Source organism: Chelonoidis abingdonii, chromosome 11 (assembly GCF_003597395.2).
Source record: "Chelonoidis abingdonii isolate Lonesome George chromosome 11, CheloAbing_2.0, whole genome shotgun sequence".
Lineage (NCBI taxonomy): Eukaryota > Metazoa > Chordata > Testudines > Testudinidae > Chelonoidis > Chelonoidis abingdonii.
Window position 1 is genome coordinate 6,803,494 of NC_133779.1, and position 12,699 is coordinate 6,816,192.

General features: G+C 51.5%; 1 long non-coding RNA gene across 1 annotated transcript; it reads right to left on the minus strand.

Moving 5' to 3' along the window:
- Positions 1–1,887: 1,887 nt before the first annotated feature.
- On the minus strand, positions 1,888–3,948 carry LOC116835323 (uncharacterized). Its single transcript, XR_004376160.2, has 4 exons — positions 3,902–3,948; positions 3,695–3,770; positions 3,080–3,190; positions 1,888–1,976 (listed from the first exon to the last, which is right to left on the minus strand). It is a non-coding gene; the product is annotated as an uncharacterized LOC116835323 (long non-coding RNA).
- Positions 3,949–12,699: the final 8,751 nt, after the last annotated feature.

The following is a 12,699-nucleotide window of genomic DNA, read 5'->3' on the forward strand; positions in this document are numbered from 1 at the left end:
AGGGGGCCTCAGGGAGAGGGTGGGAGCTGCGCATAGGGGGCGCCTCAGGGCGGAGGGGGAGAGCTGCCGCGGGGGAGGAAGGTGCGCCTCAGGGCGGGGGCGTGAGGAGGGCACAAGGTGAAAGTTTCGCCTAGGGCACAAAACATCCTTGCACCAGCCCTGGCCAGTGTTGCTTATTCTCATGAATCAATTGCAAGTCACAGGATTTTGTGTCTGCAGGAGGAGCTGTCGTGATGATGCAAGAAGCTCTTCCAGTCCCACAGAGTTTCCAGGGCTGGGCAGAGCTGTGGGCGACAGCCTTAGTGGTGAGCACACAGACCTGCCTTGCCACTTCGCCCTGCTTTCACATATGGTCCTAGAGCAGAGCGTGCGCCCTGGGGCAGTGCAGGGCCCTGCCTCCCACTGCTTTGAGACTTCGCCTCTACTTGGGAACCAACTCCAGGACACTTCTACGTGGGAGAGGAGAAGCCCTCAGGCAGCAACTTGGCAGCGGAGATGGCAGTTGGGGAGGTGGTGCTGCTGGGTCCAGGGAAGGGGACAACTCCAGGTCAGTGAGCCAAGATTTGGGGGAGTCGAGATGAAATAAGAAACAGCTGGCAGTTCGCCTGTCTCAGAGGTGAGGAGAGCATGAGCTGGAGCTCCATCTTAGGAGCCAAGGAGAGGAATGCACTTCTGCGTGCAGTCAAGTCAAATGAAATTCACACAGACGATGGCAGAATAGCAGAGCAAGTTAAGACAAAGCACAGATTAAAAAAACCTATGGTTTGATGTCTTTAAATTCTCATGATTTGCATGCCCTAGCTCGTGACCATTCGTCTCTTCAGATTGGCAGTTCTGGAGAAGGGCCAGGGACTTCATGAAATCCACCAGGGACTCTGCTACTGCTTTTAAGTGGAAGTCACTCCCCTACTACAGTGATGGCCAGCAGTGCAAAACCCTGAGAAAGACATAGGGCTTAAATTCAGCCGGAGCCATCTGGAGGGAAGCTCTGGTAAATATTTTTTAAACCCGCAGAAGCCCTGGTGTGGCCCCATACCCCAATGAAGCCCCGAGCCCCTGCAGCCCCCCTAAGTCCCGAGACCCCCATCCTGTCACTGAAGCCCAGAGCCCCAAAGAGGGGGCGGGGGAGCCTGGGGAACTCCGGGAAATAATCTGAGAATTTAAGCTCTGAAGAGACAGATGAGGTGATCGCTTGTGGGGACTATATAAGCAGTGCTCTATGCACTTCCTGTGTGAGGCCAAGAACCGGGGTAGACCTGAGGTGAGTCTCCTCTGTACAGAGTGGCAAAAGGACAGTGGCTAAGGGCGTGGAATGGGACCAGCACAGACTGTGTGAGCCACAGTAAGGGTCCAAAGGGACTCACCTTGATACAGAGGTGAAGGGATAAAGAGATTATTGTCAAATAATATGAAAGCCACAAGGGGACTCTGATGAAATTCAGTATTGCCTTTGAGACTTTGTTACACTAGGCCCCGAAGATGATGTGAAATAGAGGCTGAGCTGCATGCCCCATGGAGACATGTCCTATGTTTCCCTATAAACTAATTCTTCTTATAGGAAAAGCCCAGTCACATTAACTCTGCCCATTCCCTGGGCACTCTTTCCCCTGCACTGAGATCCACCTGAGCCAGGCAAGTGGGAAGAGGGAGGTGTCAGGGAGTGGGTGACAGCTCCCCCAGTTCCGTAGGCTGGTCTTTTGACTCAGCTCGCTTAACATGTGTCCAAGTCGACATTCCCTAGGGACTTTTAGCATGTTTGCGAACAACACACTTTTACATCCTCACGAGATGAGCAGTGCTCAGAGTGCACTAAAAAACCAGACCCAGCTTCACTCCCTGGTCCCAGGGAGATCAGATCATCAGCAAGACAAGAAACCAGCCTGGCAAGAATTTTTGAACAAGACAAACCTTCTCAATGTTGGGGATATCCAGGAAATTCACTGGTCCTGTTGCATAGAACATTCCGACGTTGTTCACTGTTAAAAGAACAATGCATCAGGCCCATCTGTTCTGAATGATGAGCATCATGTAGTAGAAACACTTGGCACTTTAGAAAGCATACAAGTCTGTCACTAGGCCCCAAAGAACCAGCTTCAGACATGCCCAAGCAAGGAGGTTTGGATCTGGATCCAACTATTCCCAAATCTTTGCTATACAGGGTACTTCTGCACTTGGAGCTGGGGGTATAATTCCCACCTTGGGGAGACATACCAGCACTAGCTCTGATTGAGCTACCATGCTAAAAATAGGGTGTAGCCATGGTGGTAGAAGCTAGCCGCCCCAACTACATATCCATACAAAATCATAGATGTTAGGCTAGCTTGCCCCTCCCGCCGCTCACACTATCACAGCTACACGCTATCTTTAGTACATGAGCTCAGAGCCAGCATGGATATAGCTCCTTGAGCTGAGAATTACACCTCCAGCTCAAAGCGCAGACGTCCCCTCAGAGAGTAAAGGCCGTGATGAGAAGGAGCTACCAGTGGCGTCCATTTGGATTTTAGCGCATGTGGTGTGGGAGGCAGAAGATTCTGGAGGCTGAAGGAAATGCAAGTGGGAGTGGACGAAGAAGACAGACTGAGGGAGCAAGCACCTGGCTCTAGACTAGTTAGGGATGCCTGGAGTGTAGATAGAAGACACTGTTAGGTGCACCCATGTCTATGGCAGCCTCCAGTCCCAGAAGACGCTACAAGGACATTTGCTCATCTGTTAGGTTTACATCAGACCCGTTAGCTCAACTGAAATCAAGTGTTTGACCAGGTTATTTCTGAGACCAACTTGGGTGCAGTTCACTGGGAGCTGCACAGTCACCAGAACTTGGGTGACCAGACAGCAAATGTGAAAAATCGGGACAATGGGTGGAGGGTAATAGGAGTCTAAAAAAGAAAAAGACCCAAAAATCAGGACTGTCCCTATAAAATAGGGACATCTGGTCACCCTAACTGGAACAGAGAGCATGACATCTGCCACCTCCCTGGGAAAGCAAGCGACAGCCACAGGCCCCTGCTTCTCGCCAAGCTGTGTTTCAGGCCAGGGCAGCTGCACAGACAAACAGAACAAAACCCAAGAGTCCATTTACCCAGAATGCCAATCTCCAGGCCCTGCAGGGTGGTTCGGATTGATTCTTAGATCTCTGACCCCCGGGTGAAATCAGCTTCAATAACTCTGGTGCTTCGGCCATGCTGCTCTTCTGGAAAGCAAAGTCAGAGCAAGATTAGAACCCTGGGCAGGGGCTGGGGAGAAAACAGAGGGGAAGGCAGGGCTGGAGAGGCGGTGGGCTCTGAGCTCAGGGTGACAGAGCCCTGGGCAGAGAGGAAACGGGGGGTGGGTGGGGGTGGATCTAGGCTAGCTGCAACAGGTCCCCAGGAGAGGGAAAGAGAAGGAGCCTGGACTTGCAGCAATTGAGCTGGGGGTGGAGGGGGTAAGGCCTGGTCTATTGGTAACACAGCCCCTGGGAGTGGCAGGGGAGAGGGCAGCAGGGTCTGGGTTAACAGCCCAAGCCAGACCCCACCTCCCTACCCCTTCACTCACCCCAAGCTCTAATACTGCGCTTTGGTAACAATGCGGCCACAAGGTGGTACTGCATAAGATTCCCACTCTAACTACCTGGGTGCCCAACTCCCCTGGCATCCACACAGGGTTTCATAACCACCCCCACTCACATGCAGGAGCCTGCCCAGCCCGTCTTACTTACCTATCTCAGCTGCCACCAGTTTCAGTTTCTGCAGGGATCGGCTGATCAGCACCACATTGAGGCCTCTCTTGGTGAGCTGGAAAACAATAAATGTGGGAACTCTGGAGAATCTGAGAAGCCCTAAATCTGCTCAGTTTGCCCCACAGCTACTCCTGGGTCAACTTCACCCTTGTGCCAAAGCTGATCCGAAGTAGCACTGGTTATTACCTCATGGGCATAGGCTCTTCCAATCCCAGATGTAGCTCCAGTCACCACTGCAGAGGGAGAGAGGTACGGGCTGTAAATGCCTCCTTAGGCCAGTAGTGGAGAACCACTCCCCTGGGGAATCTGCATGCCTTGTACACACTCCCCAGCATGGTTTGGTGCAAACTCCATGGAGAAGGGAGGGGAACACCCTATCTAGGATCCAGATCAATGCTAGGCCCCTCAATCCCAGAGCAGGGAGGGAGAGTCCCTCTCTATAGGTTCTGGTGAGACAGCACCTGGGGTATTTCATTATCGCCCCCGAATACTGAGAACCTGGGGGAGTTCCATTCCCTGGGACACCTCTTGCTGAGGTCATTGGCAACACCCCACTGGCCACATCCACAGGCCTCATACTGCTCCATCAGCTCAATCTTTTCTATGAACTTTATGGATGTCTCCGTCTCCGGCTACAGCTACAGCTTTAGCAAAACCCCCATCAGTGTCCCTCAAGGCTCTGTGCTTTGGCCCTGTAGTGGGGCAACTCCTGCACTCCCTGAGAATTTATGTGCAGATAGACAGCCAATAGGAGAAGGACTTATTGGGAGCCAATCTGGGCCCAGACTGGAGGTAGCCAATCAGGGCCAGGCTTAGCCATATATAAAGGCTGCCCAGAACAGAAGCAGTCAGTTTGTCTCATGCCTTTGAGAAGGAAGGTCTGTCTCTAGAGTGGGGAAACTAGCACCAGGGACAGCGCAGCGCAGGCCCAGGGAAGCAGAAGGGAACTCTAGCCTGGTGTCTGCTAGGTTGCAGGCCTTGAAGGGAAGGGCCTAGCTGGTGCAAGGGACTGAAGGGGAAGCAGCTCAGGGAAGTAGACAGAAAAGGAGGACAGCAAGGTTGCCATCAGAGGGTCCCTGGGCTGGGACCCAGAGTAGAGGTCAGGCCTGGATTTCCCCCCTTGCAGTACACCCAGCCATGGAGAGTGGCCATCACAGACTATGCCAGATCCAACAGGAGGGATTAGACTTTGGGGTGTGTGGTTGGACATGGTGGCTGGGGTGTAGAGAGACAGCTGAACCTCCTGCCCCCTAGAAGGGGGTGTGGATGAACTAAGGGGCACTGCTGGAGGGCAGTGGTCTGGAGGAAGACATCATGAGCTGGAGAGCGGCGTGGGCTCAGATGCCAACCAAGGGTGAGACAATGAGCGGGACACCACTGAGAGAGGGTGCTCCACTGGACTGAGCTAATTCCCCAGGACAACCAGCAAGAGGTGCTGTGGTGGTGAGACCCAATCTTGTCACAAGCCCTCTCCTCTTGTCTCCCTCAAGGGCGGCTCTAGCTTTTTTGATGCCCCAAACACAGCAGTAAGGCAGCCTTTGGTGGCTTGCCTGAGAGAGGTCCCAGGTCCTGCAGATTTGGTGGCTTGCCTGTGGGAGGTCTTCCGGTCCCACAGCTTTGGCATACTCTCTGCTGAATTGCCGCCAAATCCACGGGACCAGCGGACCTCCCACAGGCAAGCCAACAAAGAATGCCTGACTGCTGCCGTCGCAGGGACCGGTAGGGTATCCCCCGTGGCTTGCCGCCCCAGGCACATGCTTGGAGCGCTGGTGCCTGGAGCCACCACTGGTCTCCCTGCACTGTAGCCCTAGGTGACCTCATCCCCTCCCACATTTTCAGGGACTTCCTCTACACCAAGAATTCCCACATAGACCTCACTGCTGCACCTCTCCTCCTCCTTTCTGTGCAGAGTCTCCTCCTGGACCTTCCACCACCTCTTCAAATTGAGGCCACCCAGTACTCCCTTTTAGGCTGCCAGCTTGTTCTCCAGAATCACAACTTGAATTAAAAAAAAGCAGGAAGTCTATCGCACTTTTGGTTGCAAAGAGAGCCTTGAAAATGTAGTCCAAGCATAAGCAATACAGCAATGTCAGCCTGCATCTGCAGAAAGCCTAACACAATAGCACTGAGGGGGCGGGACACTGCCTCATTCTTCTCAATAGAATGATAATTCAGATGCCCAACAAGGATAAATGTCAACATTAACTACCGTACTGCTTAACAAAGCACACGAGCAAAGGAAGGACAAACCTTCTAGAGCAACAACTGCTCTGTAATTCAAATGGCAACATAGCATCTGTTTAAAGCTGAATTTTGCATCCTCTGTGAAATCTGGAGGCAGCCCGAGGAACCCTGGGCATCCTGGGTTCCTTCGCCTAATCCAGAAGCAGTGGAAGGAAGGGGAGGCCAGGAGCCAGTCTCTCTCTCAGCTTGATGGAGCAGCTTTTAAAAGGTAAGTGTCTTTCAACCCTAACGACACAGAGCTGCGGTGACTTTTCACTTTGCTGACACAAACCAGTGGTACTTCAGAGTCACCAACACTGACTTGCGCCTGCCCCAGCTCCTCCACCCACCTGACCTGTGGAGCCCACCGGCCAGAGGGGAGGAGCAGAGCCCGATGTGGGGGGAATAGGCTCAAGTTCTGCTGAGCAACAGCCACGCCCAGCCCAGCGGAGCATTCAGACAGGACACAATGAGGCCATCTGGAGCTCTAGCTCACCCCCACACAAGCCCCCTACAGCCCTAAATCCCTGCACTACAGTCCCATACCTACCTGGGCAGGCAGTGTCAGGCCTACCCACCTAATGTTGGTGGAGGGCAGACTGGAACCTCCCCCTTCTCAGCCCACTGCTTCCTGCCTTCTGGCAGGCTAGGTTGCTCCCATAAGGCAGGAACACTAAGCCCCTGTCCACCCCAGCAGAGCACTCTGTGTGTGGGTTCCCCTAGTATCAGCCTTCCCTCCCCCAGTCGCCCCAGAGGGGACATCAGTGATGATCCTCTCCCCCTTGGCAGGGAGCCTAGTGTGGTCTGATGGGAACTCTTGCTGGTTCTACTGGTCTCTACTCTCCACTCCACTCACTCGCTCTGCACAGTGTTACTGGTGACCCAAGGTGCCAGGCCATGGAGAATGAGGCTCCACGCCTCAGGTTCTGCGTCTAGAGCCCAGAATTCTGAGTAGAGCACACAACAGGGAGCCCCTATGTCCTGCCGGTGCCAGGATGTCAGTCCTAGCCCCCTGCCCCTGAGGAATGTTGCTTGGCAAGTTGGCTGCCAGTCCCACTCCCTTCCCTGGGGGCTTCCGGAAATGAAGTGAATGAAAGACATGAACATGCTTCATTGGGTCATTGAGATAAAGAGCCTCCCAGGGAGTCCGACCGGGTGGGGGCAGAGGGTTTGTGCCCCTTCCTGATGTGTAGAGACAATCAGAAGGGGATTCCATGCAGGCAGACACTCTTCTGGTTATGACACAGGAAATCCAGGTCTAGTCTACACAGTTTCTCTGCGCAACAGAAGAACTATCAACTAGAAGCTCTTGGGGACCAACTCTGTACAATCCCCAGGACAATGGGGCTTCAGTCCCTGAACTGGTGCTACCACAATGTGACGACAACAACAACATACTTCAGAGGCCTCATTAACTAAGAATGGAAGAGATGTCTATTCAGGCTGCTTAAAGTGCTTTATTTCCAGTTTAAGCTCATTTAACTTCAAAGCCTGAGGAAACACTTGGGAGAAAAATTCCTTTTGGGAAGAACCCAAGGGGTTCCCCTCCACAGAGGTGGGAGGAGTAACCCTGCCCTGGGACTCGAGGCAGAAAGTGGAGTAGATGGTGATGAGAACATATGGCAACACAAGGCTTCTGGAGCAGGGGTTCCTGTCTGTGGAGGCTACAGGTAGGGCCAAGTTCTAAGCAAGTCTGCAGTATCACAGGAGTAAAAATCACAATTTAAAAAAAAAGTTTGTGATTTGTCAGACACAATGAATTGGGGGTTCTCTCTCTCTCTTTGACTTCTGGTCTCTGGGCTTTAGGCCATTTTTCCAAGGTTTTCTCTCTAACCACAAGGGCTAGAAACTACTTTTTAATTTGAGGAGAGTGGAGAGTCTCCTGTGATCACAGGATTCCAGGAGCAGAGACTTTGAGAAAAACACCCTATGTGACTACACCAAACCTATACTAGAAAGTTTTGTGGTAAAGAAATATCGGCTAAGACTGGGAATCTAGAGTGACTTTATTATACTACCAAAAACCTTAGGTTAGATGCAGTTATATCCGTATCAATGTGCTTTACTGCTATAGCTTATTTTGCTGAGGAAGCAACAACACTCTCCCCCTTTTTAAAAAACCAGCAAGGAGTCCAGAGACACTTTAAAGACTGACAGATTTATTTGGGCACAAGCTTTCATGGGTAAAAAACCACTTCTTTGGCTGCCTCTTTTTGGTTATCTGCTGCACCTCCTGTAGGAGAGTTTGCCAATATAGCTGGCAGGAGGAGAACCTGAGACCTTGGCTCCCTATCTGTTGCCTTAAGGTCTAGTAAAGGGCCTGGAACTCATTTTATACCCCCGGAGTGACAAAGGGCCGTGTTAACTGGAGGCTACAGGAGTCTGATTTCTGACTTCAGCAAGATGGGAAATGTATCTTGGGAAATGTCCTCTATCTAGAATATTTTCTACCCCATGCCCCAGACACTGTCCTCTCCACAGGCCCAGAATCCCCCAGGCCCTTTGGCTGGGTCATGGAGCCCAATGACCTCAGCCATCCCTCCCTCCCACTGAGGCTTCCAGCTGTTTCATGGGCCTGGGGGCAGCAGAGCTGGCAGCGGTCCTGGGGTTCCCCAAGAGCTGATGGGGCACCTGTCTGCCTCATGCCTGAAGTCCTGTGAGCAGGAACCCGCCCCAGCACCCCTGCCCGGCCAACAGCAATCAGCACCTCCTCCAGCTCCAGAGACGGAACCAGCTAGTCTACATTAGAAGCACTACTTGCGCATCTGGTGAAGCTGTTCTATGCGGATGACGAGAGCTCTCCCGTGGGCATGTTAAAACCACCTCCCAAGAAGGCAGTAACGCCTCCGACCGACATAGCACTGTCCACACAGGTGCTGAGGTTGGTGTAATTTACCTCATTCAAGGAGTGGCTTCTTCAAATTATGTCAACATAAATGCCAGTGTGTACAAGCCCCCAGGGCTCGTCTACACTACCACGTTCTGTTGACAAAACTTATGCCAACACCCAAAAATCAACAAAACAAAAATTGCCAAAGGGTGTTCACACTTGCTCCCTCTGTCGACACAGGTGCCAACTTTTTTTCTCCAGTGGGTGCTCGTGCCCCCAGCCCCGCTGCAACTCCACCCCTCCCTGCCCCAGTTGGATCCCTCCCCAAATCCCTGTCCCAGCCCTGCCTCCTACCCCTCCCTCCCAGGCTTGTCACGCAAAACACCTGTTTCACAGTGCAACTGCTGAGAGGGAGGGGGAGAAGCAGGACGTGGCGGCACACTCAGTGGGGGGGAGGTGGAGGTGAGCTGGAGTGGGGCGGGCAGGCAGGGGAACTGCTGGTCGGTGCAGAGCACCCACCAATTTTTCCCCATGGGTGCTCCAGCCCTGGAGTCTGCGACAATGTCTGTTGACAGATAGTGTCCACAGTGGGGACACCATCATCAACAGGGTGAGCAATGCACTGTGGGTAGGTATCCCACAGTCCAGTGTCGTGGGATGGAAGAGCTGATCGTTGCACATCTTGGGATTCTTGCCGAGTTCTCCCACAGCCCCCTCTGCTGCCGAGAGCAGCAGCATGAGTAGTGCTGTGAGCTCTCTGTGCTGAGGAATGGCAGAGCAGCACAGCAGTCTGTCCCCCTCCGCCTGCAGCAGCGTCTGCCTGCTGCTGTGTTCCTAGTGCTGGGCAGAACAGGAGCATTCCTATGATTTGCTCTTCGTTTGTTCCCCAAACAGAGCAGCACAGGGATACCTCCCGGAGCTTTGAAAGGGGACGGGCGCATGCCTGCAAGGCAGCAGAGATTGTGAAACACTGAGCAGAGCAATCACGGCAGGCATTGTGGGATACTGGGGGAAGCCAATTCTGTCGAGAAAACAATGATCAGTGTCTACACTGGCTCCTTGTTGACAATAAAGGGAGGGGAAAAGACAAGTCTCCCCTAGGGGTGGAAGTTTTTTGTCACCAAAACTGGGCGTTTTTCACGAGAAAAGGCCCATTGAAGAATTCTGCGTGGATGCCTCCTGATGGTCAAAATGACAGACTGGACTTCTACACAGAGTGCTTCCACAGACGTGCACAGGCTGAAGTTGTGAACAAACAGCATCACTTGCCATACAGAATGCAACACCATCCACAGCCTTAGAAACAACTCTGACATTACAATCAAAGGGGCTGACAAAGGAGGTGCTTTGGTCATAATGAATAGGTCAGATTATGAACAGGAGGCTGCCAGGCAACTTTCCAATCCCACATTCTACAGGTCACTATCCTCTGATCCCACTGAGGAGTACCAAAAGAAACTACACCATCTGCTCAAGAAACTCCCGGCAACAGCATGGGAACAGAATACCCCTAGTCAGGTAGATTATCTGCTACCCAAGATCCATAAACCTGGAAACCCTGGAAACTCCATCTCAGGCATCGGCGCTCTTACAGCAGGATTATCTGGCTATTTGGACTCTCTCCTCAGACCCTATGCTACCAGCACTTCCAGCTATCTTCAAGACACCACCAACTTCCTGAGGAAACTACAATGCATTGGTGATCTTCCTCAAAACACCATCCTAGCCACCATGGATATAGATGCGCTTTACACCAATATTCCACGTGAGGATGGATTACAAGCTGTCAAGAACAGTATCTCTGATGAGGCCACAGCACACCTGGTGGCTGAGCTTTGTGACTTTGTCGTCAACTCACAACCATTTCAGATTTGGGGACAACTTATAGCTTCAAGTCAGTGAATCACAGAATATCAGGGTAGGAAGGGATCTCAGGAGGTCATCTAGTCCAAACTCCTGCTCAAAGCAGGACCAATCCCCAACTAAATCATCCCAGCCAGGGCTTTGTCAAGCCTGACCTTAAAAACCTCTAAGGAAGGAGATTCCACCACCTCCCTGGGTAACCCATTCCAGTGCTTCACCACTCTCTGAGTGAAAAAGTTTTTCCTAATATCCAACCTAAACCTCCCCCATTGCAACTTGAGACCATTACTCCTTTGTTCTGTCATCAGGTACTACTGAGAACAGTCTAGATCCATCTCTTTGGAACCCTCTTTCAGCTAGTTGAAAGCAGCTATCAAATCCCCCCTCATTCTTCTCTTTTGCAGACTAAACAATCCCAGTTCCCTCAGCCTCTCCTCATACGTCATGTGCTCCAGCCACCTCGCTGGCCCTCTTTCCAGACTTTTTTTTTCCACATCCTTCTTGCAGTGTGGGGCCCAAAACCGGACACAGTACTCCAGATGAGGCCTCACCAATGTCGAATAGAGGGGAATGATCATGTCCCTCGATCTGCTGGCAATACCCCTATTTATACAGTCCAAAATGCCCTTAGCCTTCTTAGCAACAAAGGCACGCTGTTGACTCATGTCCAGCTTCTTGTCCACTGTAACACCTAGATCCCTTTCTGCAGAACTGCTGCCTAGCCATTCGGTCCCTAGTCTGTAACAGCGAAACGGATTCTTCCGTCCTAAGTGCAGGACTCTGCACTTGTCCTTGTTGAACCTCATCAGGTTTCTTTTCGCCCAGTCCTCTAATTTGTCTAGGTCTCTCTGTATCCTATCCCTACCCTCCAGTGTATCTACCACTCCTCCAAGTTTAGTGTCATCTGCAAACTTGCTGAGAGTGCAGTCCACGCCATTCTCCAGATCATTAATGAAGATATTGAACAAAACTGTTCCCAGGACCAACCCTTGGGACACTCCATTTGAAACTGGCTGCCAACTAGACATTGAGCCCGTGGATCACTACACGTTGAGCCTGACCATCTAGCCAGCTTTCTATCCATCTTATAGTCCATTCATCCAGCCCATACTTCTTTAACTTGCCAGCAAGAATACAGTGGGAAACTGTATCAAAAGCTTTGCTAAAGTCGAGGAATAACACATCCACTGCTTTCCCCTCATCCACAGACCCAGTTATCTCCTCATAGAAGGCAATTAGGTTAGTCAGGCATGACTTGCCCTTGGTGAATCCATGCTGACTGTTCCTGATCACTTTCCTCTCCTCTAAGTGCTTCAGAATTGATTCCTTGAGGACCTGCTCCATGATTTTTCCAGGGACGGAGGTGGGGCTGACTGGCCTGTAGTTCCCCAGATCCTCCTCCTCCCCTTTTTTTAAAGATGAGCACTACATTAGACTTTTTTCTAGTCATCCGGCACCTCCCCCGTTCGCCATGAGTTTTCAAAGATAATGGCCAATGGCTCTGCAATCTCATCAGCCAACTCCTTTAGCACCCTCAGATGCAGCGCATCCGGCCCCATGGACTTGTGCTCATCCAGTTTTTCTAAATAGTCCCAAACCACTTCTTTCTCCACAGAGGGCTGGTCACCTTCTCCCCATACTGTGCTGCCCAGTGCAGCAGTCTGGGAGCGGACCTTATTTGTGAAGACGAGGCAAAAAAAGCATTGAGTACATTAGCTTTTTCCATATCCTCTGTCACTAGGTTGTCTCCCTCATTCTGTAAGGGGCCTACATTTTCCTTGACTTTCTTCTTGTTGCTAACATACTTGAAGAAACCCTTGTTACTCTTAACATCTCTTGCTAGCTGCAACTCCAAGTGTGATTTGGCCTTCCTGATTTCAGTCCTGCATGCCTGAGCAATACTTTTATACTCCTCCGTGATCATTTGTCCACGCTTCCACTTCTTGTAAGCTTCTTTTTTGTGTTTAAGATCAGCAAAGATTACACTGTTAAGCCAAGCTGGTCGCCTGCCATATTTACTATTCTTCCTACACATTGGGATGTTTTTTTCCTGCAACCTCAATAAGGA